Raw genomic sequence first — 7,871 nt, forward strand, 5'->3', positions numbered from 1 at the left:
ATTCATCTCATTTTTATATTAATAAGAGGCTCATACCAATGAAAACCTTAAATTTGAGATCCAAGTAAATTTTGTACCATTTAAGAAATTATAACTTCATCTTGATAATAATTATACAGATTTCTACCAATAGGTTATGGCTATGCAATAAGTCCTAGCTAATCCCCCCTGTTCCAACAAAACCACTACTTGTCCCTAGAAAGACAGACCATTATTAACCACATTAGTCCCCAAGCTCAGGGAATAGGGGCGCTGACTCTTCCTTAACTTCTTCAAGCTGATTAAGGGCATTGAGATTTTAGAAGAGGGGTGGGGGGAAGAGTAAGTTGATAAGCCTCTGATGCTGTGTCTTCACTGAATCCAGATGGAATTCCAGGACATCAGAGGTTTGGGCAGGTCTGCTCAGTATGCTTGATGAGTAGATACACCAAGGCTGTGTATTCTGCAATATACAATTCACAGAACAAGTTTTAGTATCAAGAGAAAAAAAAAAATTCCCACCCCCAGGAGGCTGACATTTTTTTTTAAAGATGTTGGTTCTGAAGACTTTTTTTTCTCCACTTGTTAAAATTGGTTGTAGTATTTAAGTTTCAGATTTTATCCCCTTAGCCTACTTCCTCCCACCACCCAGAAACCTCCTATCCCATCCCCCTTCTCATGCTTCTATGAGGCAGTGACCGCACCTACCCCCCCTCACTATCCCCTCCCTGCCCTCACATTCCCCCCCTTACTGTGTGTTCATTTTTTTATGGGACCAAGAAACTCCTCTCCCACCTATGTCCAACAAGGCCATCCTCCCCTACATATACCTCTCGAGTCTTGGGTCCCTCCCTATGTGTTCCCAGGCTGGTGGTTTAGACCCTGGGGGGTCTGGTTGTTTGGTATTGTTGCTTTCCACCTGGGGTCAATAACCCTTTCTGCTTTTTCAGTCCTCTCACTAAGTTCTCCATTGGAAAACCCCTGATCATATCAGTGGTTAATTGTGAACATTGTCCTCTGAGTGTGTTAGTCTTTGGCTGACCTCTAAGGAGACAGCTATATCATGTTCCTCATATTATGCACTTCCAGCCATCCACAACAGTGTTTAGATTAGGTGGCTGTACATGGGTTGAATGTCCAGGTGGAATGGTCTCCTGATGGCCCCTCCTTCAGTTTCTGTCCCATGTTTTGTTTCCCTATTTGCTCCCTTGAGCATTTTTGTTTCTCGTTCTAAGTAGAACTGAGGCATCCCCTCTTGGTCTTCCTTCTTCATGAGCTTCATGTGGTCTGTGGGTTGAGTCTTTGCTAATCCAAGCTTTTGGGCTAACATCTGTGGAGATATGTTTGTGTAATTATCTTCTTTTGGGGTTTTTGGAAGATTACTTTCTTGCCTTTTCTAGGTTGTAGTTTCCCTCCTTGTTTTGGAGTTTTCCACCAATTATTCTTTGAAGTGCTGGATTTGTATTGAGATACTGTGTAAATTTGGATTTGTCATGGAATATTTTGGTTTCTCCATCAATAATGATTGACAGTTTTGCTGGGTATAGTAGTCTGGGCTGGCGTTTGTGTTCTCTTAGTGTCTGTAAGATATTGGTCCAGGATCTTCTGGCTTTTATGGTCTCTGGTGAGAAGTCTGGTATAATACTTATAGGTCTGCCTTTATATGTTACTTTGCCTTTTTCCCTTACTGCTTTTAGTATTTTTTCTTTGTTTTGTACATTTGATGTTTTGACTATTATATGGCGGGAAGTATTTCTTTTCTGGTCTAAACTATTTGGAGTTCTGTAAGCTTCTTGTATAATTATGGACATCTCTTTCTTTAGGTTAGGGAAGTTTTCCTCTATAATTTTGTTGAGGATATTTACTGGTCCTTTTAGTTGGGAGTCTTCCCCCTCATGTATACCTATTATCCTTAGGTTTGGCCTTCTCATTGTGTCTTGGATTTCTTGTATATTTTGGGTTAGTAGCTTTTTGTATTTTGCATTTTCTTTGACAGTTGTGTCAATGTTTTCCATGGTATCTTCTGCACGTGAGATTCTCTCTTCCATCTCTTGTATTCTGTTGGTGATACTTGTGTCTATGACTCCTGATCTTTTTAGGTTTTCTATCTCCAGGGTATTGTCCCTTTGTGATTTCTTTATTGTTTCTACTTCCATTTTTAGATCCTGCATGGTTCTGTTTAATTCCTTTTCCCATTTGGTTGCATTTTCTTGCAATTCCTTAAGGGATTTTTGTGTTTCCTCTTTAAGGGTTTCTATCTGTCTACCAGTGCTCTCCTTAAGTTCTTTGAGAGTGTTATTTATGTCTTTCTTAAAGCCCCCTATCATCATCATGAGAAGTGATTTTAATTCTGATTCCTGCTTTTCTGGTGTGATGGGGTGTTCAGGGTTTGTTCTGATGGGGGAGTTGGGTTCTGATTATGCCATGTAACTTTGGTTTCTGTTGCTTATGTTCTTGCTCTTGCCTTTTGCCATCTGGTTAACTCTAGTGCTGCCTGTACTTGCTGTCTCTGACTGAAGCCTGTCTTTCTAGTTATCTAGCTTGTGTCTGATCTCCTAGGGGTCCAGATGTCTCTGTGATCTTTTCCAGCTGCACTGATTACAGTGGTACCTCTAGGATGCCTCAGGATATGGTGCCTCCAAGGTAGTAGTCCAGCTAGGTGTCTGCTGTTCTGGGTGCAGTGTCTCCTCTAGAATATCTCAGGATATGTTGTCTGAAGCTCTGAGTTCATTTGTTCTTCTGTGGCTCTGGATTGAGTGGACCTTCCAGTATGTCTCAGGTGGAATCCGGGGTCCACACAACAGCAGATCTGGCAGAGGTCTGATCCAGGCCTCAGATCTGAGAACTAGTTTCTAAGACACTGTCCAAGTTAGAGCACCTGGGATCCCTGCTTCCTCTGGGTTCTTGGAGGTTGGGGACAGAGCTGCCACCCAAGATCTGCTCAGTGCTCTGGCCCAGACCGGAAGGAACCAGTGTTCCGGTCTGGGAGTGACTTCCTGGGTCCTTTTGGTTCCCAGTTACGGGCCCTGCTGTCTGCTTACCTAAGATACTGCCTGAGTTCGAGCGCCTGGGATCCCTGCTTCCTCTGGGTTCTTGGAGGTTGGGGACAGAGCTGCCACCCAAGATCTGCTCAGTGCTCTGGCCCAGACCGGAAGGAAGGCCATGTCTGAGTTCTTGCTATCCTCATATTTCTCATTCCCTTAGTCTACATTCCAGTCATGCTAATTGCTGGCTTTTCTCTACATTGTTTTGGAATGTCTGCATTACTATTACTACTGTCTGGGATATGCTTGTTCTATTCATGCTTATGAGTTCCAGTCTAGAAGTCAACACTCTTTATGGCATTTCTAACCCATCTATCACTGTTTGCTGAAATCGGCTACCTATCATGCATGCCACTAGCATAGCACTTAAGGCAATTGCTTTCTAATTTCTAATTTTTAAATTTTTCTAATTTTAAAGGTTTTGTAAAAATGAAAAAAAAAAAAGGGTGTTGCGGGAAATAAAAAATGGTTGCACTATCCTGTGCTATCACTAGCTACTCTCTGCCTGGGTTGTCTCACTGCCTCTGCCTCTAGGCTAGCCCCTGATGGTAGTCTTCCCAGCATTGGTTGGCTTGCCTTAGAGCCACTTGTCAACCATCTACACACTGAGCCTAGTTGTCACAAATCCCCTTAACCCAGTAAATCAAAACTCAAAAGCTTATAATTAATCAATCAGATTTATATGTCAATAAATTCTCAATTCACAAGATGCTCACACAATAATTTCAGAGTCAATTGATAATGAAACAAGCTGCCCACCTAGATAAAACATATGGTTCTATAATTATCCATCTCTTAAATTCATAGCTACCTGTGGCTATTTAAAGCCATGCAGAATCTGGATCATCTTCCTCTTCCTCCATATCTTGAATTGAAGAAATTCTTCACTTGGGGTTCTCTTTCCCCTTCAGGTCACATTGACAACAAAAAACAAAGAACAAACAGTGATTCTCCTGTAGAATCAGGAGAGCACCAATTTGTTTGGGCGAGATCTGCCCCAGAATCGTTTCTTACAAGCCTTTTTGTAAGCAAAACTAGGAAGGATCCATTATTAGTGATTTTTTTTTCATAAAATGTCAATTATTTTATGAGGAAAGAGAATTAATTAAATTTTCAACATAAAAACTTCTGTGCTAGATTATAGGGAAATATTGATTCAAAGTACCATGCATTTGTGGTCAATAGCATCTAAAGATGATAATTATAGAGTCTACTTTTAATAGCCTCTATTTTAAAAATTCAAATTTCCAGGGAAAATAGCATGCAAGATATATTCATAAAATCATCTGATTGGAGCTGCCATCTTGCATCCCCAAGTGTGTGTGCCTTATCTCGGCGGGTCTGCCCGAGACCCACTGAGCATGAACCTTAGTCCTCAGAGCAGCCCCATTTCCACTCCGACAAGATGAAAGAAACATGAACCAGGAAAAATTAGCCAAACTGCAGGCACAAGTGTGCACTGGTGGGAAAGAAATTGCTCGTAGAAGAAGGTAGTTCACATAACAGCCACAGCCGACGATAAAAAACTGCAGTTCTCCTTAAAAAAATTAGGGGTAAACAGTATCTCTGGTATTGAAAAAGTAAACATGTTTACAAACCAAACAACAGTGATCCATTTTGACAACCCTAAAGTTCAGACTTTTCTGGCAGCAAACACCTTCACCCTTACAGGCCACACTGAGACTAAGCAGCTGACAGAAATGCTCCTAGCATCCTAAACCAGCTTGGAGCAGACAGTCTGACTAGTTTAAGGAGACTGGCTGAAGCTCTGCCCATACAATCAGTGGACAGAAAAGTACCACTGGTTCCTGGGGAGGATGACGGTGATGAAGTTCCAAATGGTGGAGAATATTGATGAGGCAAACTGAATGAAGCAACTTCTGAAGGAGGTGACACTTGGCAGAAGTTACAAGAGCTGCTGTTTTATATCATGACAGCTTTTTAATTTTTATTTATTATAAATTTGATAAGATCTAGATCTCTAATATTTTTAAGCCCAAGCTCCCCGGACTCTGCAGCTCCTTTCAGTTTCGCTTACATCTAATTCATTCTTTGCGGCAAATTAAGCTGAAGAAGCCTAGGAATAAAGTTTGGAAAAGGTTAATCAAATTCATTACCTAATTTAAAAAAAAATCATCAAATTGTGGTATAGGAATGTATACTAGCATTAATTGCAATGATGATGTGTACATATAATAATTACATGGACTAATAACTATTTTTTAAAAGTTTTTATGTAGTATTATGTTTTATTTCCAGATCATCTTTCTGCACTAAAAAAAAAATCTAATTTTAGCACCATTTTGCACACAGAAATGTTACTCAACAATGCATGCCTTGCAAAAGGCAAAACCATGACTTAAATCTGGAGGTATTATGTGAATCTCTATCTTAGCATTCTATTTTTGTCTAATATACAAATTTTATATGTTAAGAAACTAAATAACAAAAAGTTAAACAAATTTCCAAAGATCTTTAAAATCTTGCTATTACACATTTAAAAAATGCCATTATTCTTTTTTTAAGAATGATAAATTTGACCAATGCTAGAAAGTGTTGGTGGGTTTTTGGGGGCCTTCTAGGGAGAAATAAAAGAGTAGATGTTCTGATAAACATAGACAACTCATTCACCCTTGTATGAAATATGGGATATAAAAATATGACTGAATATTTTGAGCTATCTCTTTAATTATGTTGATAATAACTGAAATATTTTAAAGACAATTCAATTCAATTTCTTTATGCAGCTAACAAGCTTGATAGCCTTCTATTTATATTACAAATAGAAAGATAACAATTTTCCAGAAAACACTTTTATAATTGAATTTTATTATAAAATCTTCCCAAGTACCTTAATATTAGCCAGGCTTATATCCAGTGCTGAATAGATCAGCCACATGACAAGAATATTTGATAAGGTAGAAAGTTCTTTGCTTTGAACACAAGCCTACAGGCCAATGTGATCAGATTATGTATTAAGAAACTCCAATATGGTTTAACATTGTTAGTTTTTTGGGCCTTGTTTTTCCTCCTAGTAAAACATCTGAACTACCAGAACTGTATTGAAAGACTGAATAAATCTCTCTCTCTCTCTCTCTCTCTCTCTCTCTCTCTCTCTCTCTCTCTCTCTCTCCCTCTCCCCCCACCCTCTCTCTTAGAAGATTATCAGGAGACTCATTATTTCTGTCTGTCACCATATGATATCCACAGCCTAGAAGAGTTCTCTGACAGGTCAGACGATGCAATCTAAATTCCAATACAGAAACTCTCAGAAGAAAAAAAATGTGTTCAAAAGTCTCGAACTGACTCTAGAATTATGTCCTTTTTAAAATAGGGAGATTGTGATAGAAAGCCTTTGAATGGGACCGACACCTTCTGCAGAAATCTTTACAATTCCCATGGAAAGTACTTTCTGAGAATCTGGAAGCTAGATTTCCTCAAGAAGCTCATGAAGACGCAGAGATCTGCGGGTCTGGCTTATTTATTTACCTTCTGTTGGGTTTCAGATTTATTTGATTTCAGCAGTGATTTCATTTACCCCTTGGACACTGACACTTGCTCCAATCTGCATTTCTGACAACTTTAACTGTCACATAAAACCCAATCCAGTCTGTATCTAGCTTTACTTTACTAAATTTCACTCCCCATTTACTTCCACTCATGCATTGTCTGGTACTACACACAAAAATCTCTGCACTGTTTCCTAGGACACCTGTCAAGACTGTATTTTATGTCCACAAAGCTTTTAAACTCATTTGGTATTTACGGATATGAGGATGAAAGCAGATGTGGCTTAAACAAAAAGATACTGTCAATGTGATCGCATGCTGTAAGTCTATGGTTCCTTAGGACTGAAATATGAACTTTATACATGCATTAGGACATTTGTGTTTTCTTTACTTTTTCTTTATAAGAATAATGTGGCTAGGCTGGTAATTGTGGTTGTGTGATTGATCGTCACCAGTCTGTGGCTCTCTGGGACCTCCTTGAAAATGAAATTGACTGTCTTTGAGTGATAATGTCAGTGGGATAGAATGTGTCACTGGATAGTGGTCTCCTGCTGCTACATAAATGCCACAGCAAGCCAGAGGTATTTATAAGGAAAAAGTTCATGCTAACTTAAGTTTCCTATTTTCAATGCAAAAGAAATTGAGAGGGAAGATGTTAATACATTAGCTTATATGAGAAGTATATTGAATGAACAATGGAAATTTATAGCCAACCAGGAATGGGTAGACTTAAGATTTTTAGTTCTTATGAGTTTAAGCACAATCTAAAGATTACTTTCTCATAATTGAAACACATTCTTAAATACAGTTGTATAACACTTACTGAGATTCTCTTAGAATATATTAGATACTTTTCTAATCAAATATCTTTATATCCTGAAAAAAAATATATATGTGTGTGTGTGTGTGTGTGTGTGTATGTGTGTGTTAGATATTGGTCACTAAATCAGATGTTAGTAAACTCTTAATATGATGACAAAATATTGTAGGCTCTTGAACAAATTGATTTACTGTATTTGTATTGTAGTTTATTACAAAACACATATTATAAACACATAGCAGATACTTTGTAATTATGATTTATTAAAAAGATATTCTAGGTATGAAAAATATGCCTAAAGGCATATGTGATAGATACTGGGCGATAAGGTGGTATTATCATATTTTCTCTTCCTGAATCTGGTAAAAAAAATCCACACCCTACTAATAATTTTGTATTATGCTACAACTTTCAAAGGTTGGATTTAGTCTGTAGCGAAAGCAGTAAAATGAAATATTGGTCCATAACATAGAATATATGGACCAGTAAGAAGCAATATGTAAGTCTAGGTAACACATT

The 7,871-nt window shown here is 38.3% G+C and overlaps 1 pseudogene; it reads left to right on the forward strand.

Annotated features, from left to right (window-relative positions):
- The first annotated feature begins 4,439 nt into the window (after positions 1–4,439).
- Positions 4,440–4,891, forward strand: LOC117719652 (transcription factor BTF3 pseudogene; annotated as a pseudogene).
- Positions 4,892–7,871: the final 2,980 nt, after the last annotated feature.

This window comes from Arvicanthis niloticus, chromosome 14 (assembly GCF_011762505.2).
Source record: "Arvicanthis niloticus isolate mArvNil1 chromosome 14, mArvNil1.pat.X, whole genome shotgun sequence".
Taxonomy (NCBI): domain Eukaryota; kingdom Metazoa; phylum Chordata; class Mammalia; order Rodentia; family Muridae; genus Arvicanthis; species Arvicanthis niloticus.